Genomic DNA, 25191 nt, shown 5'->3' with positions numbered 1-25191 from the left:
AGTAGTATTGGTTGGCCCGACAACCGGATTTTCAAAAGTCAAGAAATGCTCGGCTTTGGGATGACCCGAAGTGGTTTTATTTCAGCTTCATGGTGAACTCAGCCCCCCGAAAAGCCCGTGGTATCTTTCTGTGGAAACAAAGGATTTTTCTCCCAACTATTGCTACATTTTTGATGGTCGTTGTGAAGTCCTTACCATCTGTCAGACACTGAAGTGGATGGTGGGGATACAGGGAGGAATATAAGGCACATTTCCTATGCCACACTGTGTATTAGAAGACTGCCGGAGAGGCCAGCACCCGGAGAGGCCAGAGCCCGTGCATGGGGCCAGTCGGTAGCCATCCTGGAGTTGGGGAGGCCCGATGCGCCTTTCTGCCCGGAAGGAATCCCTGTTGCTCCTAGGAGAGTCACATCCATCTGCAAGAAAAACCTAACCTTGCTGCTGCTTGGCATTTTTACCTGTTCTGGCGCATTAAGAATGACTAAATCATATTGAATAGTTTAGTGCAGGCAATCGCTTAAAAGACTGCAGGGTAAGACAGATGATTTCTTTTAATGCTCAAATTCTTGAATCGTCAGTTATTCTATATTACGTGCGGTGTCCAGGAACTCACTGAGAAAATAGCACTAAACTTTTAATTGTAGTTCTATTTACTTATGCATCATTTCCAACAGTGTCACAGGTGAATGGTTAAACATTATTTTAAGGTGAAAAATGTTCTTTTTAAGTCTGAAGTTAAAACAGCTTTGTATCTTCTGATGCTGTGCACACAGTTATGACTTTGTTCTTGATTCTTCATCTGGCAGTGTTCTAGGCAATTCCTGGAAAGACTGATATTTTCATGTAATTCTCATTATGAGACTTACGAAAATGCTATCTATTCAAGGTTCTGGGTTGTATTTTGTTAATACAGTAACCAAATACCAAGCTAAAGCAAAGAATCTGTGGTTTTATGTTCTCAGAAACATGACTTTAAAAGGCATCTAGGGAACAGAAAGGAATTCAAGAATCCATAAATCTAATATGATATTGGGAAAGATTTTTGTTTAAGTAGCTGTGTATAGTCCTTGATTATATGTTGGTAAATACAGACCGAAGAGAAATATTCTGTTGATAAGTGTGTATTTTAGTTAAAATAATTCTCTAATAAATCTCTCAAATAAGCTAACTTCAGCAGTCTTCCTTTTATTAACACTAAAAGGAAAGGAGCACAGATTCTTTTAATTCATGTAGTTTTAAATGCAGTTAACTATAGTATATAAATATAATTGACCTTTCAAACTACCTTAGTTGTTGGGCTTCCCACAGTAGGGACAGTATTGTGAAGCATAAACTAAACTCTGAATCTGATTTTAAATGGAATGTAGATTACATAGAAGCTCTTTCTTATTTATGTTGTTAATATTGATTAAGAATTGACTAGGTTGTCTTAAATTTAAAAATCCTTACTGCTTTGCACAGAGCTTAGAGAGCAGAATGCAAAGTGTTTCCAATTCCTTAGCGCACATAGCGTGCTCTGACATTGCTAGGTGATTCTTCTTAAAATGAAAACTGGTTGAATATGGGAAATTTTATATGAGTCCACCTTAAAATGGATTTCTTTGTAACTTGACTTCTGCCTTCCTCTCTAGCTTCCTGTCCTGCCTCAGCCTGCCTTGAACTTCATTGCTTAGCAACATGAAACGGCTTGCCATTTCCTTGCTCACCTCTAACTTTCACAATTTAGAGTTGCACTGTCCACTCTGATAGCCACTACCTGCGTGTAGCTATTGAAATGTAATTTTAAATTCACTAAAACTAAATTAAAACCCTCATTCCTGTTGCACTAGCCACATATGAAGAACTCAAAAGCCACATGTGATTAGTAGCTGTCTGATCACAGAAAGTTCTGCACAGTGTCCTTAGAGTCTTTTGTTCCACTACAACTTGCTCTTCTTCCTTGTCTATTTAAAGCCTACTTTTTCTTCAAGATTTACATCGTGTGTCATTTAGTGCAAGAAACACTTCCAGCCAGTGCTGTTCATTCCCAATGTCTGTGTTAGATTTTTCCTTTATTTTTAGCACGTTGCCTTCATTATTGGCATTTTACTGTTTGAAAATTTAGGTTTAAGGGCTCCTGGGTGGCTCAGTCAGTAAAGTGTCCAACTCTTGGTTTCAACTCAGGTCACAATCTCATGGTCCTGAGACTGAGCCCCACATCAGGCTCTGTGCGGAACATGGAGCCTGCTTGAGATTCTCTCTTGCCCTCTCTCTCTGCTCCTCTTCCCCACGTGCATGCTCTCTCTCTCAAAATAAATAAACATTTTAAAACAAAAACTCTAGGTTTATATCATGTATGCCTTCCATTCTAGGTGTCACTTTTCAAATTCTGCCTCCTAAATATTCCTTGAGTCTATCTCTTTTTTTCATTCTAAATATAGTGGAAACAGCATAGTCTTAGATCTCATTTTAAATCAGGCCCCTCCATTTACTACCTTTGTGATCTTACCTTTAATCTTGTCGACCCTTAGTTTTCTCATGTATAAAATGGAAAACTAGGTATTCAACTTAATGATTGAAGGTTGTTATGAATTGAGTGTTTGTGTCCCTCCAAAATTCCTATGTTGAAATCCTAACACCCAACGTTGTGTTAGGTCAGGCAGGTGTAGCCCTCAGGAATGGGATTCGTTTTCTAATAAAAGAGACCCTCGGAGAGCTCTCTGGATACAGCAAGGATACATTAATTCAAGGATACACAAGGATATAACAAGAAACAGCAGTCTGCAACTGAGAGAGGGTCTCACCAGAACCCAGCCATGTACCCTGATGCTGTACTTCCGGCCTCCAGAACTCTGAGAAATGAATTTCTGTTGCTTATAAGCTCCCTCACCCCCACCCTCCCCACCCCCGTCTATAGTGTTCTGTTATAGCAGCATGAGCTAAGACAGAGGTCATAAATATATATAATTAGAAAAGAACAGTAAATGCTATTTTTTTTAAGATAACAATGCAGCATAGGAGGGGGAATCACATAATTTTAAAGTGGTATGACCCATTTTTTCTCCTTTCTGATTTATTTTTAAATAACTGATTTTTATTAAATTAATTGTTTCTAAACAATTACGTACATATCCAACCTTCTCAGTTCTCCGAGTTTTTGGAGAGACTCTCTAATAAAGAACTTTCAGACCTAGACCGATCTGTCTATTTGCATTGTGAAGATTTCAGAATGTATTTTCACCAGACATGTACTTCATAACTGATATGATCAATCACGTATCCAACTATGCCTTTGACATTTCCTCTTGAATATCTACTGCCACGTTCTTCATCTAAGCCCTCCCAGCTACATAATCTTCTAGCTAACTTCCCAGACTCCAGGCCCTCCCTGTTTTCGCCCATCCCCTGTGCTTCTGTGTCAGTCCTTTGTCTCATTTTTTTAAGCTTCTGTTTCCTGTGTTACCGTTCTACCTTTTTGCCTCAACATTAAGGCCTTTCTTTAGTATCTTCGTTATACCTTACCCGTCAAATCTTTTAACCATGTAACTTCTCTTATTCTCATTTTTCTACAGAGGCAGATCTTTTTTACTGTGCCATTGATATACCATGCTCAGTGCTACCTCCTAGTTCTTACTCTGTTGTGTGTTGTATGAAACAACATGGTATATATGATAGAAAGGTGGAAATTTGGCATTAACTGTATTCATTTAGTTTTACCGTTACGGTTATTTTGAAATAGGAAGTAACGAGTTGTGTGTGGTGCCTTATGGATAAAGGGCACGGGCTTTGGTCTGAGACTAAATTCTAATAACTCTCCCCTCACGAGAGCTGGGTGACCTTGGGCAAGTTCTTCCATCTGTCTGAGCATTAGTTTCCTTTATTTGTAAAATGGGACAACGTATGACTGCTATAAGGTGGTTGTTAGGCTTACACGATGTACCTGTGGAGAACACTTATCACAGTGGAACACGAATGTCGATGTTATTGTGGTTAATTATTTAGAAATAGATTCAGTTCTGGGTGGCGGAAAACTCTGAATGACAGTGGCTTAAGTTGGAAGGTTATGTCTTTGACCACATAAGTCTGCATAGGGATCTAAGACTGGTATAATATCCTGAGATACGAGGGAACTGGATTTCTGGCTTGTTGGCCATGCCATCTTTGTTGGCCATGGCCTCCCAACTCATGGATGAAAATGGTGGCATTTGCGTTCTAGGTATCAGGATAAAGAAAGGTATGAAAATGAAGGAAAAACCATGGTATGTGCTCTGTTTAGGGTAGGCATCTGAAGATATCTCATGACATTTCCATTTACGTGTCATTAGCTAGAACTTGTTCACACAGCTACACTGAGCGGCAACGGAAGCTGAGAAATGCAGTCTTATTCTCAGCAGCCAATATTTTGATTGCCAATATTCAAGCTAAAAATTTTATTGCAATAAGAGATGGGAAAATCCCTTGCCACATACTATGTTTATTAAAGTTAGAAAATTACGAGTTTTTTTGACACCAATATTGGTTTGATTCATTGTTTTTACAAAGAAATATAAATGGAGCATAAGGAGAGAGCCTAATTTTAACAAAGTAGAGAAGTTAGATTACTTAATGTTGATCTCAGTTTAAAAAGATAATTCTACATGTGAAGGTTTTAGAGAAAAGAAATGTAACGTTTTAATCACAGTAACCAGTGAGAAAAGAACTTTTAGTAAATTTATAGCAAATTCTATGGAATAAGCATTTATTCAGTATACGAGTACAGAATGGTAATGTTGTTTATTGAAGAAGGTAGGGACAGGTTTGGGAGAGAGTCCGGTTAGTTTGTTGAACACATTAAGTTCGAGTTGCCTATTAAAAGTCCAAGTGGATCTGTCAAATAGATCAATTATTTTAAGAGAGCCTAGGGGGAAAAAATTGGGATATAATAGTTTTTTTAGCCTACAGATAGTGTTTAAGGCATGGAACTGAATGAGATCACCCAGGAGCAGTACACGGAGGGAAAAGGGAATAGGTCCAGTCCTTGAGTTGTTCTTACTATTTAGAGGACAGAGAGAAAGAATAGCCAATAGAAGAGTAAGAAGTAGTGGGAAAATAGTAGAGTTGGGTTTTTTTAAAACTCAAGAGAGTGGTTTTTTTTTTCAATGTTTTTTTATTTATTTTTGGGACAGAGAGAGACAGAGCATGAACGGGGGAGGGGCAGAGAGAGAGGGAGACAGAATCAGAAACAGGCTCCAGGCTCCGAGCCATCAGCCCAGAGCCTGACGCGGGGCTCGAACTCACGGACCGCGAGATCGTGACCTGGCTGAAGTAGGACGCTTAACCGACTGCGCCACCCAGGCGCCCCTCAAGAGAGTGTTTTAAGGACGGAATCATCAGCTATGTCAAATGCTTCTGGGAGATTGGGTGAGATGGAGACAGGAAATGTCCACTGGATTTGGCGACATAGACACCATTGATGGTGTCCTTCGTAAAAGCAGTTTTAGTGGAAGAGTGTGGAGAACTGCTGCCATATTGGAGTAGGTTAAAGGTAAGTGAGGGGATGGGGAGAACACAATTGTCTTGAGAAGTTTTGCCGCAAAGAAAAGAGAAGTGAGTAGACAGGTAGAGGTGAGAAGTCACAGGACAGTATTTTGATGGGAATAAGCTAGCAGTCCGTTTTAAACCTTTCTGAGTGGTGTTAAAAGGGGTATTTACACTTTAAAAGTCCCTGCAGAATCAGCCATATACTTTTTTTACATACTGGACTTAAAGTGTCCACATTGCCTTGCTCTTCATAAGTGAAAAAGTTCAGTGTTTTCTGTCTAAATTTCAAAATTCAGTGCATTCTGTCTGGTCACGAGTACATGTTTCTAGAAAAACTTGTGTTAGTGTAAGCGTTTTCAGAAGCTATCCAGTTGCTAAAACATTTTACAATGTAATCCTTCCAGTTGACAAAAATGGTAGATATTTTATTGAAATAATTGGAAAATACCTGCAAAATACCAACATTTAAATAATTACATTTCAGTGCATATCTTTTGCTGAGAAAATGAAATTAAGTGGAATGTTTCATAGCTAGTCAATAAAAATTTTTTTATCAAACACTCTATGTTCCAGGCACTATTTGAGCTGCTGATAATACCAACAGTGAATGGTTCCTGCCTTCAAGAAATGCTTACATTTTAGGAGGTGGGGGTTGGGGGTGGGGAAGACAATAAGCACATACAAAGCACTTGGTACTTAACGTAATACTTCTTGGTACTTAACGTAGTATTAGCAAGTACTATGAATAAAATAAAATCGAAAGATGTAGTAGAGAGTGACTGGGATAACTACTTTTGCTAAATGGTCAAGAAAGGCCTCTCTGAGGTGACCTTTAAGACTATTCTGAATAATGGGTGAAAGAGGTTCAAGTGTAAATGTCTTGAAGCAGGATCGTATTTGGCTGGTAACAGGAAAATGAGAAGGCTAAGGGGCCTGTGATATGGAGTAATCTAGAAACAGAATGGTAGGGGATATTCAGAGAGCTTCTTTGGGCTTCTAAGGAACTTGGATTTGGGTTTTCTCCTTAATAGGAATCCATTAAAAGGTTTTAATCAGGGAAGGGACAGGGCTAGATTTGTGCTTGGAAAGATCAGTCTGAATGCTGTGTGGAATAGACATAGGCATCTACAGTAGTCCAAGTGAGATCATGATCGTGCTGACTGAGACTGTAACAGTGGAGATGGTGGAGAATGGTTAAATTCAGGATGCACAGGTGGATTGGGTATGGGCCATAGGGGAAGGAGAATGTCATGTTCAGCAGAGACTTAAGTACCTGTCCTAATGCTACGTTAGATAACAAGCATACAGATTGACTTAAGCAGCTATGTCCCTTCCTTCTTGGATAGTAAGTCTTCATGCTTCTTCCCGTTTTGGTGTGTTAGTAAACCACCTAAATGCATAATATTAACTTTCTTGCTACTTAATTATATATTTTTCAAACAATTTGTAGAGGTTTTGATTGCAACAACAAAGATAAATTGTGCCAGTTCCAGTAGAGGCCATTGTTTTATCAACACTCCTGTGTATGTCGTCTTGGTTAAGTGTCCCAACTCCTAGCACAATGAAACATACCACATATAAAAGTTTCCACAGATAGTTCTGAAGCACCCCACCTCTCTTAACTCCTGTCTTGTTTTCTCTGCCTGCTTGCTGTTGGCTCCAGCTTTGATGCCCATTTGTTCTGGCATGAGATGGTGATTCTGTTGAAAATCATAAAACACTCCCTTCAGTAAGTCCTGAGGCACTTTTTTCCCCATCTTCCCCACTTCTCAGGTCGTCAGGGTTGTTGAAGAAAGCAATCTCTGCTAAGGAGAACCCATCTGTAGAAGCATAGTCTACAGATTAAATACAACTGAACACTTGTTCACATGTTAAAATGGACAGAAAATTCTGACTTTGCCTGCATTTGTCTCCCTTCTCATTAAGATAACCTTCTATCAAAGCAAAAGCCCTGATTAGGAACCTCAGTTTCCATTATAGATTATTATTAGCCTTATCACCTGCTTGTCTGGCCTCTGATGCACATGGTTCTGCTCTTAATCAGCAGCATAGAATATTTGTACTCTCCCAGGGTCAGCAGACTTTCCATGGAGAGTCTATTATGGACTGAATGTTTGTATCCCCCCCATATCCCTGTGTTGAAACCCTGCCCTGCCATGTGATGGTATAAGGAGGCAGAGCCTTTGGGAAATAATTAGAATTAGGTGAGGAGGTTATGAGGGTTGAAACCTCATGAGTGAGATTAGTATCCTTATCACCTCATCTAATCCTAATGACCTGGCCAAAATCTTGCTGCTTTTCTCTCCTTTCCACCATGTGAGGAAGCAGCAAGGAGTTGGCAGTCTGCTACCCGGAAGAGGGCTTTCAGCAGAACCCTACTGTGCTGGCTGGATCTTAGACTTCCAGCCTCCAGAACTGTGAGAAATAAATTTCTGTTGTTTCTAAGCTACCCAGTTTAGGGCATTTTGTCACAGGAGCCCGAGCTGTCTAATACAGGGTCAGATGATAGATTTTTTAGTCTTTGTAGGCCGTATGGCCTCTGCCACAACTACCCAGTTCTGCCCCTATAGCTTAGAAGCAGTCATTGACAATACAAAAATGAGTGGGCATGGCTGTGTTCTAATAAAACTTTCTTTACAGAAAGCAGCAGCAGGCAGGATTTGGCCCACAAACCGTTGTTTGCTGAACCCTACTCTCTAGGCCTTTGTTAGACAAACTGGTACACTGTTCAGCTACCATCAAAACCTGGACTGTGCTATTCATGAAGTATGATTAGAAGGAGCCATCATATATCCACTCATGTAAGTAATCCAAATTACAAGATTCAGTTCTTGGATTTGATTCCCTCTTTTGTCCATTAAAAAAAAAATTTATTTCCCTCTATTAGCCAAGTAGACATACAGCTATGTCTTACATCATCTACAACAGAAATGCTGAAGAGGAAGAATGTCCTTATTTAGCCAGTAGTTTCCAGGGAAGGGCTGTCTTAATTATAATGACCAATGGTGATTAGCTGCATGGAAAAATATGGAGAATAGAAAAAGGCAACCTATTGTTGTCTTTATGAAGACAACATCAGGATCAACACATGACAGAAATTCTCTAAAAGAGCCAAACTTGACTCTTTCTTGACTCTTGGGGATCATTCTGGTCTCTGTATTCAACTAATTGTTGTTAAATGTCCATTATGTGCAAAGCATGGTGCTCAGCAGTGTCTCCTGAGAATATTTTTTTTACCAGTAAAAAATGCCTATTGGTATCTGCTTTCCTGCATATAGAGCTCATTCCCTAGTATGTAGGAGATGCTCAGTAAATATTTGTGGCTGAATTAATATCTCCTGTTATGAATCAGTAAATTGATATTATTTGTAAATTGCTGTCTAATGGATTCAATTAACATGAATCAGTGGATGAATTGATAAATAAAAGAAGCCAAAGCTAATGTCCAACCATGAGCCCAAGGTGATTCCAAATAGCCTGTGGTGTCTATTTTAATAAGATTACTGAAATATCTTTTTCTCATACTACCATATACAGCCCTGAAATATGTAGAGGGAAGTGATTGAATTAAATAAACACAATAGACTTCTTTAGGACAAGAAATAAGAGCTAATTTGGGAGTTAGAACCAGGTGGCTGTTTGCAGGCTAATGAAGCAAAGCTAATTTTGAACTTTTCGAACTTTTTGAAGTAGAACTTTTTGAACACCTACTAAGTTCTGGTTTCTGGTGTTGTACGTAGACCTTTTTTTTTTTTAATGAAAAACTGTGAAATTGTAGTTATTTGTTTTTACTAATGAAAAACTGAATCCAAAAAAGTAATTTATTTGGGGGCCACTCCCTTTTCTCGCTGTCTCTTTGTGTCAGAGATAAAGGCTTGGACGAAGATAGTCTGATGTCTTATTTCTTTTGTCATATGTAAGGTTACGTATTCGCCCCCATTATTTTCCTTTTCCTTCCAGTTGAGTCACTCCACTATTGTAGCAGGTGAATCGACTTTGTAATTCACTGCTTTTATACAGTAGTCATTTTTTATTTTAATCTACTTTTCCCAGATGCCAGCAGTGACCTCCTGCCTAATTTAGTACCAGTAGTTAATTTAAGTTTATTTGATCAAAGGAAGAAACTAACATTAAAAAAAATTTTTTTTTATTTTAATGTTTATTTATTTTTGAGAGAGACACGGAGTGTGAGCAGGGGAGGGGCAGAGAGACCGAGGGAGACACAGAATCCGAAGCAGGCTCCAGGCTCTGAGCTGTCAGCACAGAGCCCTGTACGGGGCTTGAACTCATGAGCCGCAAGGCCATGACCTGAGCTGAAGTCGGACGCTTAACCAACTGAGCCCCCCAATGTGCCCCAATGTTTTTTTAATATCTTATGTCCAGGTACTATGCTTTCATCATCATCATCATCCTTGCTAAGATTTACTGAGTGAATACTAAATACTAAGCACTGTGCTTGGTACTTGGAGGCCTTACATACATTTACATACAGTATTCCATTATCTCCACTCTGTGAGGATACTTCTGTTGTCCTCTGGGTGATTTCCATGAGAAGACAAACTTGGGGGTAGAACTAAAGAGAGGTTTTGTAAGGTGGCCCAGTGAGCTGTGATATGGACCAAGTCTTTCTTACAAGTTTTCACATCTCACTGAATGTTCCCCAGACTCTACGTGATGGACATTATATTGGGGTCATTACAAAAACTAATAAACTAAACTAAGAAGTGACCATACACAGTGTTTTCTTAACTTTTTAAAAAGTCACTCCATTGTAGGAAAAGAATTTTACGTTGCGACCCAGTACACGTACACACGCACACATGTAACTGAAACAAAAATTGTGCCAACTTCATGGCCACCTTTGCTATATGTAATGTCCTCTGAGGTCTTCTATTATTCAAATTCTTTTTTATGATGGATTGTGACCTACAGTTTGAAAAATAGTGATCTAATGTGTGTCTACTCAGGATGTATTCTTAGTATGGTAATAAGCCTAAGGTTCTTCTCATTTTTTTTTGTAGCTATTCTGTTCATAAATTTACCTAAAAATATGCTTATAACTATTGAGTGTTGCTTACTGTATGCCAGATGCAGTTCTAGTTCCCAGGATATACAGACAGAATTCAGTCCTTGCCCTCGAACTCAAATGGATAAAACAGACAAAAATTAAAATAACTTTTAGTAAATACAGTTGACCCTTGAACAAGATGGGGGTTAGCGGCACTGACCCCCTGTGCAGTTGAAAATCCTGGGGCGCCTGGGTGGCTCAGTCAGTTAAGTGCCTGACTTTGGCTCAGAGTCATGATCTCACAGTTTGTGGGTTCGGGCCCCGTGTCAGGCTCTGGGCTGACAGCTCAGAGCCTGGGAGCCTACCTTGGATTCTGTCGCTCTCTCTCTCTCTGCCCCTCCCCCCCCCCAAATAAAATAAACATTAAAAAAATTTAAGAAAAAAAGAAAATCTTCATATAACTTCTGACTCCCCAAAACAACTACTAACAGTCTACTGTTGACTGGAAGCCTTACCAAGAACATAAACAGGTGATTAACACGTATTTGTATATGTATTATATACTGTATTCATACAATAAAGTAAGCTAGAGAAAAGAAAATATTAAGGAAATCATAAGGAAAAGAAAGTACATTTATAGTACTGAACAGTATTTACCGAAAAAAATCTGTGTATAAGTGGACCCACGCAGTTCAAACCTCTGATGTTCACAAGTCACGTGTGTTATAATATCAATATGAACAATGTGCTGTGGGAACAGTGGAGCAAGCAACTAACTCTCCCAGCCGAAATCCAAGAAAGGCTTGATGAGGGAGGTGACTTAGTGCAAATGGATCGTATGGAATGAGTGAAGATTTTCCAGGTGTAAGAGAGAAGAACATGCAAGCAAGGGGACCTCCTGTGCATGCACGGGCCAGGAGGTTTGAGAGGCCCAAACTCATTCCAGCAACAGAAGAAGTTCAGTGTAGCATAGAGTTTAGGAGCATGCAGAGAAGTCAGGTAGAGGGTGGGTTGAAGGACCTGCGTGCCTTGTTAAAGAGGTTAGATGCCATCTCCTGCAGGGAGAAGCCCGGTGAGGTTTTGGATCTAGGCCATGTAAGATAAGATGTTTGTGCTTTAGGAAGACAGTTCTGACAGCTGCTTAAAGGATAGTGTGGGGAAGAGAGAGGTCAGAGGCAGGAGATCCTTTGCATGGCCTCACATGAGAAATAGAGACATGAACTTAGAAAGCAGTGGTGGGTATGGAAAAGATCATCTGGGTCCCAGAGCTCAATTCCATTGAGCTTGTCAAACATTTACTGAGTGCTGACTGCAAGTCAGGTTGTTAAATAATATGATACAAAAAAAAAAAAAAAAAGAATAAAAATGGTCTCTGATCTTGAGTTTTCTGTCTAGTGGGAAATGAAGACACACAAATAGATCACTTCAGTTTTATAATGGTTAAGTGCTATGATAAAGGCTTACATGAAAATGAAAAGAGCAGGGGCACCTGGGTGGCTCTGTCGGTTGAGCGTCCGACTTCGGCTCAGGTCATGATCTACGGTTCGTGGGTTCAAGCCCTGCGTTGGGCTCTGTGCTGACAGCTCAGAGCCTGGAGCCTGCTTTGGAGTCTGTGTCTCCCTCTCTCTCTGCCCCTCCCCTGCTCATGCTCTGTCTGTCTCTCTCTCATAATTAAACATTAAAAATGTTTAAAAACAAAATGAAAAGAGCCAAGGTGAGAGGTTCATTACTGAGACTGAGAGGTTCACAAAGGCTTCCTCAGAAGGAAACATCCACGTGGAGTCTAGAAGGATGAATAGGAATTGACCAAGTGAAGCAAAGGACAAGGGGCGTTCCAGGCAGAGGGCAGAGGGAAGCGGTCCTGAGTATCCCAGAACAGCAGGAGTTCAATGTTGCTGGAGCAGAGTGTGGGTGAGGAGTGATACGCCTGAGGCCAGACTAGGAGCAGAGGGTTCACTTGACTTCCTGTTGTGAAACTTGCAGGTTCTTAAGGAGCCCGTAAGTCATGCTAAGGAGCCTGAACTTTATTCTGTCAGTGGCGGGGAGCCCAGCGAAGAGTTGTAAAACATGGGAATGGCGTGGGCAGCTCTGTGGTTCAGGTGGCTTGTTCTGGAAACGGAGACCAGAATAGCCCACTTTCACCAGATGCTTATAATGCACCAAGCAGTCCTGTGAGCGTTTTACATGTGTCACCTTGCCGAAACAACCCTCCTGTTCACTGCGCAGGGAGATCACTGACACCCAGATTCAGTAGCTGGCCCAAGCGTACAGAGTCGGCGGCGGAGCAGGGACTCAGTCCCCAGTGATCCGACTACCCCACAGTGCCATTCAGTAGTTAGGAGGTGAGAAGAGAGCGACCAGACTACAGGGGAGAGAGGATGGTGAGCTGCCCCGGGGGTTGCGGAGCAGAAGGAGGGATGTCTTCGGGGGCTGCGGTAACAAATTACCATAAACTGTGTAACCTCACAACAGAGATTGATTTTCTTACAACTCTGGAGGCTAGAAGTCTAAGATGAAGGTACTATCGGGATTGGCTTCTGTAAGGGCCCTCCTTCTGGCTTGTCGATGGTAGCCTTTCCTCGGCGTGTGCTTGTGGGGAGAGAGAGCCAGCTCTTCGGTGTGTCTTTTAAGGACACTAATCCTGTTGAATCGGGGCCCCACCGTTATGACCCCTTTTGACCTTAATTTCTTCCTTAGAGGCTTTGCCTCTCCAAATACAGTCATGCGGGGGAGTTACGGCTTCGGTATGAATGGGGACCAGGGGAAACAAACATGCAGTCCATAACAGCCACATTCCAGAAACCATTTAGAAGATAAACTGAGCACAAGTTGGTGACTGATTGGATGTGCGAAGGGAAGGAGAAGGAAGAGTTGAGGATGACTCCGGTTTCTCACAGAGGACACAGAATAAGGAGCGACTCTTGGGGGGGGGGGGGGGGGGGGGGAGGACAGCTCAGTGGGGATGATAGTAAATCGGGAGCTCCTGGAAGGAGCCAGGAGCTAGCTGGCAGTGGTGATGGGAGGAGAGGCGCCAGCACATGGATGGCAGTGGAAGCCACAGGTTGGGTCACATCATGTAGAGAAAATACGTAGGGTGAAAAGGAGGCAATGCTGCCAAGGATAGAAAAATACATGCCAGGTACACAAAAGAGAGACTTCAGAAATGAGAGACCTTTATGGTTGAATGCAAAGCAAGAGAGAATTTCAAACAATGGAGAATCTAACACTCAAATTCTGTAGCCTCGTGTGTGTCAGCTTTGTATTCTTAGGTGAGAAAAGGAAACAGTCACAGAATCGCAGCATTTCATCGCCTAATGGGACCAGAAGCATGATTTTACAATCTTCTGGCTCTACAAACAAGGAAGCTGAAGCCTCGCAAAGCCTAATGGTTTGTCTCTTTTGTGGCAGGCGCTGGCAGAACTAGAATTGAGGTCTCCCAGGCCTCTTGACGTCAATCCAGTGCTTCTAACAATATATCAAATGGAATCCATCGCTGTGGGGTTTGAAAATTAGGTCTAAGTTGTTAAAAAAAAATTCCACTAAATAAGGTGGAGAAAGACACATCACAGTGTTACTACTATATGTATTTTGGGAGAGGAAGAAGTGGTATATAAAATGTATGAAAACGTTATGTAAGAGGACAGATTAATAGTGTTGGCCTTGGACAGTGATAAGAAAATGGACTCGTGGAAGAGAGCTTGGAGACAGGATGTCCCTACTACATTTAGAGTGGAAATGCCACATTGACCGGGGGTGCCTGTTACACGCTGGACACGTGGATTTTTTTTGTTGTTGCTATGTTTTGTTTGGGGGGAGGGGGGAGGCATGTTTTTAAATGCGACTCCTGTTTATGTTTTTCCTGTTGCTCACCCCGTATTAGATTTATGGTGATACTGTTGTTAGAAAATTGCTTTTAAGTCAGTATCTTCTTACGGACTTGAAACTGACAGACCTCCTTGCTTATGGAGAAGAGTGACTGACTCTTCTACAGGATTTCAGAGCTGTCTTCAGCCATATAGACCCGCCATAAGTGAAAATTTTCTGTCAGTAGTAGTTTACCTTGTAACTCAGTTGATGAAGGATTTTTGAGTATCTGCTGTAAATAAAGCACTGTGTTAAGCTCTTCAGGTTGTATTAGTGAGTTGAACGGCATCCCTCTGGAAGACGAATAGAGCCTGTTGCAGGTAGAAACTGTGTCACATGAACCTTTGGACTCACAAATATCTTAATGATGTCAGTATTGTCAAGAGTGCTAATGTCTTTTCTTCGGGACTTATGATTGGAAATACCTGAGCTCACTTTGGCGTATATTTATCACTTCCAAGTTTTAAAAAACAAACAAAAACTAAAGCAGGTTTAGCCACCAACTTGGCTTGTTATATCAATTGCTTTCTTGTCTCTTGAATGAATCAAACAAACATGAATTTGACTTAATAATACTATTTTTTCCACTTTATAACTCTATAAGCAAATATTTAAAATAATAAGTATACTATACTATAAAGATACTCTCGCTTGGGGCGCCTGGGTGGCTCAGTCGGTTAAGCTTCTGACTTTGGCTCAGGTCATATCTCACAGTTCTCATGGGTTTGAGCCCCGCGTCGGGCTCTGTGCTGACAGCTCGGAGCCTGGAGCCTGCTTTGGATTCTGTGTCTCCCTCTCTCTCTGCCCCTCCCCTGCTCGTGCGCTGCCTCTTTCTCTCTCAAAAATAAATAAACATTAAAAAAAATTTTTTTAAAGATACTCTTGCTTTTTACTTCTATTTTTGGTAGATTTTAATATATTGATTGAGATGGAATTATACAGAGTCCTAACTGATTCACTAACAGATACAATTTTGGTACAATTAACAGAATTTTTATGTGGCGCATGCATACATTATATGGAAAATAAACCAAACTCAGTATGTATAAGCATTATATAAAGGGACTAGATAACATGCAGTAAGCATCATAAAAAGAATTTTCATGTGTAGTATAGTATAAATTTCTGCATCAGGGCAAGCCCTCAACAAAATTGTGAAATAGGTAAAGTGTAGCTTCAGAGGATAGCAGAATCTTGGCATAACTGGTAATATGTGTTATTCCAAACATGAAATCTGAAGGCATTTCATGAAAAGTTTGACCTATAATGCTGCACCAGTTGAGACTTTCAGTAGAATGAGAGGCTTACCATAATTCTCTCAATATTCCCATCGTAGAGTAGTCCAAGGAAATGAGTAGGTTTCCAGTAAATGTTTACTAAATGACTGTGTTCTGTTTATTTTAAAACATTAAGAAATGTTGACTGCGGATTATATTAACGTAGTGCTATTATCATAAGAGGATTTATTTAGCAACCATTCATTGGACATCATCTATGTGTGGATGCCGACCGTGTTGGCACTAGGAATACAGAAATGAATAAGCTTCAAGCAGTGGGATTGGGAAGAGTACATGAAGAAGGAAAAAAACACTTGTAAACAGATACAATGAAGATTCCTGGTATGATAAGAGAACTCTGAAGACAACTGTAAAATAACAATGCAATAATGGAAATATCTACAAACAAAATATAGTTATGTCATTATCAAAATAAAAAGTGCTATGTGAGTCCAGAAGAGAAGTTAATTCCAGTTGAAAGTAGTAGTTCACAGGGCAAGTGACTTTTGATCTTGGGCATCTCAAAACCACTTGCGTCCATTGGTGTATTCATTGTTTTCCCCTTCCACCTGTCTGTCCTAGATCTACATGTCTGATAGTCTTGAACATGATCACTGATTCACCCCTGACCTGGAGTCTTCCTTTTGGGAAGTGCTAGAATCATTGGACTCTGTCTTTTCTCCCTCTAGTATTAATCGCTATGGTTACATGAAGTTTTGAATAATTGACAGTTTTTGATGATAGATCTACTTTGTGCATAATCAAAAGCTTATCAAAAATATTTGAATATATCACATATAATTGCATATTTTAAATTTTGTTAAATTATATACAAAAAATGTCATCTTCAACAATTCACCCTTTTTTCCACATTGAAAAAAAATCCAATTTTATCTAAAAACTGTACAGAAAATTGTAGAGCTTACTATTCTAGAAAAGGTATCCTGGTTTGCAGTCACAACGGTGTCTTTATTTTAAATAATACTATTCTTCTAAGAATATATTTCTTTTAATCTGTGCTTATCTCTACAAAACCATAAAATTTTAGCACTACTGTAGAATTTCTAGAGAGTAGTACATTTCTGCTGCCATTTGGAGGAGCCTGCATCACAGAGTAATGAGGAGTTGAGTCTGACTTGCAAAGATGCCTCCATTTAAAATTCAGACACACACACCCCCCCAGAAGAATTATTAGTCAAATTCCCATAATTAATGAATTGTGTCTTCCACATTTCTCTGGAAATTTTTCTCAACCTAATACAAGTTACAATTACAAGTGATTATTTTGTAGAGGCTCTGATGACATTCTTACACCACTGAAACAATAGATATTCTCAAAGCTGAAAGTGAAACTGTCAGCTCTTGGCATCGAGAGTTAACAAACTACTTAAGAGTTCTGTTGATAGATATCTAGGTAATTGTGAGATTAAACCAACAATGTGGGAGGCCTCCATGCTTTTCTAATGAAAACCACTTAAGTTTCGTTACAATCTGTGAAGCATAACCAGGGTCTCTTTTAATCCAAATTGTTAAATAACACCTAGAAAAACTTATTCTCTAGAGTAGTTTTAGGAGATAGGAAAAGCAGAAATAATATGAGAATTTCATTCCCTTTTTCCTTGAACCATATACACAGAGTTAACAAAGGATTAGCAAAGTTCATCAGTATGAAGTTTTACCCAGCCGATCCCTTGCTTTGGTGAAATACTGGGAAAATATGTTGAGAAGTACAAGGAAATGGGAGAGTCAAAGGAAATTTCAGTTAGTTAGTGGAGATGCATTTAGATAATCTTGCCATGATTGTAAAGTCGTGAATTCTAATTTTGCTTTTGCTAGTGCAAGGCTAATATATTTTACTTAATTAAAATTGTTGTAATAAATACGCAGCCTAATTTCTATCAGCAAGATAGAGAATTTGCATTTAGAATGGCCTTCAACATTAAATAATTCTTAATGCCTTTATAGAACGTAACTGAACAGTGTCTGAAGGCTAAGATGAATACTTTATCTCTGATGTGTCCTTGCCTGTTGCTGACGTGTTTGAGACAAGAAAGGGATTTCCTAACTGGAGTATTTATTAACACTACTCACCCCTAACACTCATGAACCGTCCTGGCATTGTTCCATGCCTGGTGACATCATATTCATCCTTAAGTTTTAACTCAATGTCCGTTCTTTGAAGTCATGCTTACCTTCGCATCGTAAGCTTGCAGAACTCTGCCTGAAGCTATTTCATTTCCTCCGAAGTGACACCTGCTCTTTGGTTCAGATCAATACAGACATAGTTTCAGGTGTGGCCTCACGGTCCCTACAGCCTGATTGATGATACAGTAAATTTACTAAGCAAATACAAGCAGGTTTTCATTAAATTATTTTTTTTAATGTTTTTATTTTTGAGACAGAGAGAGACAGAGCATGAGCAGGGGAGGGGCAGAGAGAGAGGGAGACACAGAATGGGAAGCAGGCTCCAGGCTCCGAGCTGTCAGCACAGAGCCTGTCGCGGGGCTCGAACTCACGGACCGCGAGATCATGACCTGAGCTGTGAAGTTGGACGCCCAACCGACTGAGCCACCCAGGCGCCCCTCACTAAATTATTTTAAAATCTATATATAACTCACAAGAAATTTTTGAATGTAAATAGTAGCTACTAGAGTATAATGTTTAGAGCAATATAATGTAATATTTGTGAAATATAATGCTCAAATGTATTAGTTTTTCTTACTCATATTGACATCTTTTCATTCTGTTTAGACAATCCCTGTTTTCTCTAGACTTGAATAGATTTAAATGCTTTTCATTACCCCATTTGTGGCTTCAAAACCACAAAATACTATGCCGTCTGTTAAAAGTGGAGTTTTATTCTTCGTGAGCTTAATTGTCCAAAACAGAATGTAGTCATTTTTTTGCTAATCCTGGAAGAGTGCTTTCCTACACTTCTATTACTTCTATAAGTTGTCAGAATTCCTACCTCATTTTTTGCCTGCCAATCAAAAAAAAAAAAAATACAGAGGCACCTGGGTGGCTCAGTCGGTTAAGCATCCAACTCTTGATTTCAGCTCAGGTCATGATCTCGAGGTTCATGAGTTTCAAGTCCTGCATCGGGCTCGGCACTGACAGTATGGAGTCTGCTTGGGACTCTGTCTCCCTCTCTCTGTGTCCCTCACCCCCCACTCTCCCTTTCAAAATAAATAAAAACTTAAAACAATATAGAATAAAATGTTAGTATATGCCAAAAATTTCCGTATTTCTAGTCAGAATATGATTTTTCTATCACCTTCCAACTATTCTTACTCTTTTAAGTTTGAATTTATGAGAATATAATTTATAACGAATGCACACATTTATTCATGAGGCTGACTTTTGAACAAAACTATTTGTGAAGGGTCTATGATAGACTAAATTTTGAGAACATGCATGTAATTCTTTTGAGGATATGACAAAATTGCCTTTATTTAAGTAAGAGGGAATTAGGTGAAATCGGAACTCCCTCGGAAAATATGGAATATAGAATCATCTCCACGGAGCATGGGCCTTGTCTATTTGATGCATCTTGGTAGAGTGCCCAGGACAGTAGCACAAAAAGACGGACATTTAAGAAAAGCTTTTAATAATACGGAGATGAACTTCTTTTGATATGAAGAAGTAACCAAAACTGCTCATATTCTCATTGTCCTTATAAGTGTGGGAAGCAGAGCGTTTAATACAGTGCTCGAACAAGAAAGCTGCACACAAAATCGGAAGTACACTGTGTGGAAAGATGGGGATTTATGGGGGCCCAATTCCGTGTAGGGTATGTAAGTAGAGTCGCATGCGTCAGGGTGTGCGTGCAGACTGATTAAGTTAAGCAGTTACTGAAATTACTTTCTGAAAGCTAAGTGATCATAAAAATAAAATGCAGGAGTTCGAAGGGAAAAAGTTACCTTAGACTAAGGAAAATGAGAACCCAATAATGCACTAAAGCACTTTTACAACACGTAGAAGTTTTCACCCACATCTAGAAATTCACAAGTGATTTTTTTTTTTTTTTAAAGAACGAGAATTTGAATCATTTGTTGCTTTCTCTTTCAGTGTACTTGTTTAAGCAGAAGGGTGGCTTCTATGCGGTGCCTCAGACTTCTTTTTCACTCCCACTCTCTCTGCTTGTGAGTCATCAGGACCAGTGTGCTGTTGTCCTTCACATACAAAGAAAATGCTGTTGACCCATTGTCTTAGTCCGGGTCAACAGGGCCAGGCTGCTGTAACAAATTATCATAGATGGAGTGACTTCAACAACACACATTTATTTCTCATGGTTCTGGAGGCTGGAAGCCTGAGATGAGTGCCAGTGCGGTCAGGTTCTGGTGAAGGCCCTCTCCTGGTTTACAGACCGTTGTCTTCTTGCTTTCTGTGTCGTCTGTCTCGTGTCTTTTTTTTTTTAATGTTTGTTTTTGAGAGGGAGAGAGCATGAGTGAGGGAGGGGCAGAGAGAGAGGGAAACAGAGGATCCAAAGCAGGCTCCATGCTGGCAGCAGAGGGGCTCAAACTCACGAACCGTGAGATCATGACCTGGGCCGAAATCAGACGCTTAACCAACTGAGCCACCCAGGTGCCCTTTGTGTCTTTTCTTGTAAGGGCACTAATCGGGTTCACGAGGGCTATAGCTATACCCTTAAGACCTAATTACGTCGCAAAGGCGCCACCTCCAGATATCATCCCATTGGAGATGAGGGCTTCAGCATGTGAATTGGGTTGGGGTGGGGACACACAAGCACCCATCATCAGGATCAAGAAATGCACTGAATCTGTAATCACGTTCTGCTTTGTCCCATCTTCCTTCTAATTAGGCCCATGCATATATAAACTTCTTGGCAGGTTAGAGAACTGTGGATGGCTAGACTCTGCCTCTAGACCCGTCTTCGTTTTCTCCAGTAAGCAAGGATGAACAAATATACAGAGATGAAATGCATGGCCTTTGACCCCTTTAGCACAAGAATTGATTCAAGTTGCCAGGTGCCTGGGTGGCTCAGTCTGTTAAGCCTCCGACTGTTGATTTCAGCCCAGGTCATGATCTCATGGCTGGTGGGTTCGAGCCCCACGTCTGGCTCTGTGTTGACAGCATGGAGCCTGCTTGGGATTTCTCTCTCTCCCTCTCTGCCCCTCCCTCTGCTCTTTCTCTCTCTGTGTCCCTCTCTCTCTCTCAAAATAAATAAACATTAAAAAAAAAAAAAACTGGGGCGCCTGGGTGGCTTAGTCAGTTAAGCATCCCACTTTGGCTCAGGTCACGATATCACTGTTCGTGAGTTCAATCCCCGCATCAGGCTCTCTGCTGTCAGTGCAGAACCCTCTTTGGATCCTCTGTTCCCCTCACTCTCTGCCTCTCCCTCGCTCGCACACATGCACTCTTTCTCTCACAAAAATAAATAAACGTTAAAAATTTTCTTGAAATTAAAAGAACTGATTCAGGTTGTATACACTTGGTTTTGGTGTCTGAAAGCCTTCCTGTCTTTTTCTCCTCCCCCTTCCACAGCCTGTCTTGTGACCTGTGCTTATTATGTTCTCCATCCATCAGACCACACTCTCTGAAAGTAACGTAGGAAAGGCATTCTCTTAATTAAGAGCAGAGGCTTTGGGACTCCGACTCAGAGTAGCTTATGGCCTGGTGCTGCCACTTAGGAAGTATGTCCTCTCAAATAAGTGAGGCATTTAAATGACATTATTTTCTCATCTGTAAAACGGGTGCAATGCCTTCCTCACAGAATCCTGTAGAGATTAAACAAGGTTAAGCAAGTGGTTAAGTGTCTGGCTTCAGCCCAGGTCATGATCTCACAGTTCTTGGGTTCGAGCCCCGCTCTGACAACTCAGAGCCTGGAACCTGCTTCCCATTCTGTGTCTCCCCCTCTCTCTTTCTGCCCCTCCCCCACTTACACTCTGTCTCTCTCTTAAAAATAAATGCACATTAAAAGAATTTTAACAAGGTAGTGTATTTAAAGTGCTCAGTGTATTCCGAGAAATGCACGCTAAATAACTAAAAATGAAAAAGGAACTAGAGTTGTTTACAGTAAGATTGATACATTTAGCTTGTAATGCATTGCCTCTCTCCAAAAAATTCACCCTTCTAATAGGGTATAATGACACAGTCTCCAAGTACGACATGAGGAATACCACACAGTTGGTAAACAAGGCTTTGTTTTAAAATCGCTTGTCCCGGGGCACCTGGGTGGCGCAGTCGGTTAAGCGTCTGACTTCAGCCAGGTCACGATCTCACGGTCCGTGAGTTCGAGCCCCGCGTCAGGCTCTGGGCTGATGGCTCAGAGCCTGGAGCCTGTTTCTGATTCTGTGTCTCCCCCTCTGTCTGCCCCTCCCCCGTTCATGCTCTGTCTCTCTCTGTCCCAAAAATAAATAAACGTTAAAATCGCTTGTCCCACCAGCCCTGTAGACCTAGGCTCGTGCCTGTTTTGCTGAATACAAAACTGCAGCCCTTCATTAACCTCTTTGTGCTACTAAAAACATGGCGAGGTCCTAGGATGAACCATTGTTTCATAACCATTTTTTATACTGTGAATGCGTCTCCTAATGCCGCCATAACAAATCACCCACCAACTTGGTGGCTTAAGACAACATAAATTTATTCTTAACAGCTCTAGAGGCCAGAAGTTGAAAATCAAGGTGTCAGCAGGATCGGTTCCTTCTGGAGGCTCTGAGGGAGAAACTGTCCCACACGTGTCTCCTAGCTTCTGGTTGTTGCCCGCATTTCTTAGCTTGCGGCTGCATCGCTCCGGTCTCTGCCTCTCTTCTCACAAGGCCTTCCCCTCTGTCTTTCCCTTATAAGGACACCTGCCATGGATTTAGGGCCCACTCTCAGTCCGGGGTGATCTCATTCAAGTTCCTCAATTTGATTATATCTGCAAAGACCATTTTTCCAAATCAAGTCACAAGACCATCATTCAACCACTATGTAAGAGACCACCATGTAAGAGAAAGAACCAGAATGTGAGGTGAAAGAGAGGATGAACTGGTAAAGGAAAACTATACTTCCTGAAGATTCCACCCAGTGGGAATACTAGAGTAGAGCTTCGTTGCCAGTGTGGTCATGGAACCCTTCAAGATTAATTTTCTAGGTACAGCTAAACCTCTGCCCGGTGGGCAGGTCTTCATCTTCAGGGGCAGGTGAACTGCTGTTGGGATTTGTCCAGTTTTCTTTGTCAAATATGTCAGTACTGTTTAGTTTCCAGAGCCTATTAACTATATTTGGGAAAAGACAAGAACAAGCAGTGGAGCTAGAAGCACGTGATGTGGTTTGGGCTTGAGAGCCATGATGGAACGTTCTAAGAAGCACCCGACTAAACAACATACCAACAGCCATCAGAACACCGTGTTAGCCCCTTTTCAGCAGGAATGTACCTCGCCCCAGGCATGCGTAATTGGAAATTTGGCTAACAGGAAGATGGAGATGAGTATTCTTGATGCTTCGGGGCTTTGGCTCTGAATGAAGCTTGGGAATTGGCTACCAGTGCTGAATAAGGAAAGATAGGAAATTACTGCATTTTTTTTTCCACCACAATAGTGTGACCTGTAACTGGGAAAAGGACAGTGCTAATACCAGGACCCGTTGCCCAAGACTTCAAAGTTTGAATAGTTGGCATCCTGGCACCTCTACCTAAAATGGTCTGGAGTAGTTGTTAGTTCAAGGACACCCAGGCTGTAGAGACTTGTAACTCCGTTTTGAAAAAATTTTTCTACCAATATGCATAGCAGGCTGCCCACAAAAATAGCATTACACACATTTTTAAAATCAAAACTCATTTGTTCGTCAGATCTCCCGACCAAAATCTCCTCAAAGTTAATTACTACCTTGTTCCTTTTTGTATGTGTGGTTCCTACCGCAGTGCCTATTGAGGAGGTGTTTAATCAGCCGATTATTTAGTGTATTCCATCACTGCTCACCTTTTAAGTTGCTATGATTGATTTCCATAAAGATCAAAATATTGAGAAAGTAAATGACACGATCTAAATGCTGGATTCAATAAGTACAACCACTTCATTTTTCAGAATAACATCCTGTTGACTTGGTAAGAAGAGAGAAATGCATGGTTTCAACGAGAACATGTGTTGGTATAAATCAGATCAAGGTATCACTGCTTCAGAACCAGGGGTCAGCAAAGTATATAGCCTGTGGGCCAAACCCAGCTCACTGCCTAATTTTGTATGGCCTGCAGGCTAAAAATAAAAATGGCTGTGCCCTTTTTAAACCGTTGGACAAAAATCAAAAAAAGAAAACTATTGCCTGAAAGTATATAAAATGCAGAAATCCCAGGGTCCACAAATAAAATTATATTGGAGCAGAGCTCGTTCATTTATGCATCGTCTATGGGCTACTCTTGCCCTACAGTGGTAAAGTTGAGTTGTTACAAAAGAGGCCATATGTGGCCCAGAATGTCTAAAATATTTACTCTCTGACCTTTAACAGAAGTCCGGCATTCTGTCAACACCTGCCGTGGTGCAGTGTCCATCAAAATGCTCATTTTGAGCCTCAGAATATTAAAAACTTGAGTTTGTTCCTCCGTCTGTAATTTGGCTTCAGGAAATACGGAGACATAGGGATGCACCGTATCAGATAGCTGCCAGGCTTTCCCCCTGTGGACTGAGGAAGAGTGGACAGACACTGGCAAACTGGGCAGACGCTTCACGGTGTTCAGAAAATGGTCAAGTATCGCTATACAGGTGGGCCAAGGAGTGGTCCGAACAGGACACTGCCTCTGGCCCCGTTTACGTTGAACTCTAAATGCCACTCATGCCGGGAATGATTTCTAAATTGCCCTTGCGTCTTTGCAATGCAGCCCAAGGATCGTGGCCCTGGAAGGAGGTTTCTGGTTGGCCGGCCCTAGGCCACATGTCCGTACCTGGTTGTCAGGGTACGGGTGAGGGAGGTACTTGTTCTCATTTGCTCGTTTTCAATTCGTCCCTCCCAGTATGATGCACAAAGAGAAGATTTCCCCCAAATAGGAAGCCATGCTAGGCAGCTAGAGAATGTAAATCAAACGTCTTATGTATCTTTGATCCCCTCCGTGTGGTCTGAGGACCAGCATCGGAGGGTCCTCACGTGACATGATGCATGTCACCAGGCATCACCTGGGAGTGCAGTAGAAAGGCAGCCTCTCAGACCCATCCCCAGACCTACTGAATCAGATTCAGATTCTAACAAGGTTTCCAGATGATTTGTATGTGCATTAAAAATCAAGGGGCAGATGGGTGGCTCAATCGGTCAGGTGTCCGGCTCTTGATTTCAGCTCAGGTTATGATCTTACGGTTTGCGATACCGAGCCCCACGTTGGGCTCTGTGCTGACAGTGCTGAGCCTGCTTGAGATTCTCTCTCTCTCTCTCTCTCTCTCTCTCTCTCTCTCTCTCTCTCTCTGCCCCTCCCACCCCCTCTCTCTCAAAATAAATAAATAAACTTTAAAAAAAAGTAATCTTCACAAGTATTTAGAAAAAAAATTGAGACGAGATCCAAATAAAATTCTAATTGGCAGGATTTCGGGCAATATTATGGAGTGAAAGGAAATAGAC

The 25191-nt window shown here is 41.0% G+C and overlaps 1 long non-coding RNA gene across 4 annotated transcripts in view; it reads left to right on the top strand.

Moving 5' to 3' along the window:
* Window positions 1-25191, top strand: part of LOC109497264 — a 108067-nt gene that overhangs the window by 27932 nt on the left and 54944 nt on the right. For 2 of the 4 annotated variants that reach the window (XR_006592147.1, XR_006592145.1), the window contains exon 2: window positions 8140-8300. The exons of the other annotated variants lie outside the window; for them this stretch is intronic. This is a non-coding gene — a long non-coding RNA (uncharacterized LOC109497264). The remainder of the gene's footprint in view (window positions 1-8139; window positions 8301-25191) is intronic. 4 annotated transcript variants of the gene reach the window in all.

Source organism: Felis catus, chromosome A1, assembly GCF_018350175.1.
Source record: "Felis catus isolate Fca126 chromosome A1, F.catus_Fca126_mat1.0, whole genome shotgun sequence".
Taxonomy (NCBI): domain Eukaryota; kingdom Metazoa; phylum Chordata; class Mammalia; order Carnivora; family Felidae; genus Felis; species Felis catus.
This window is presented reverse-complemented; position numbering and strand designations above follow the sequence as displayed.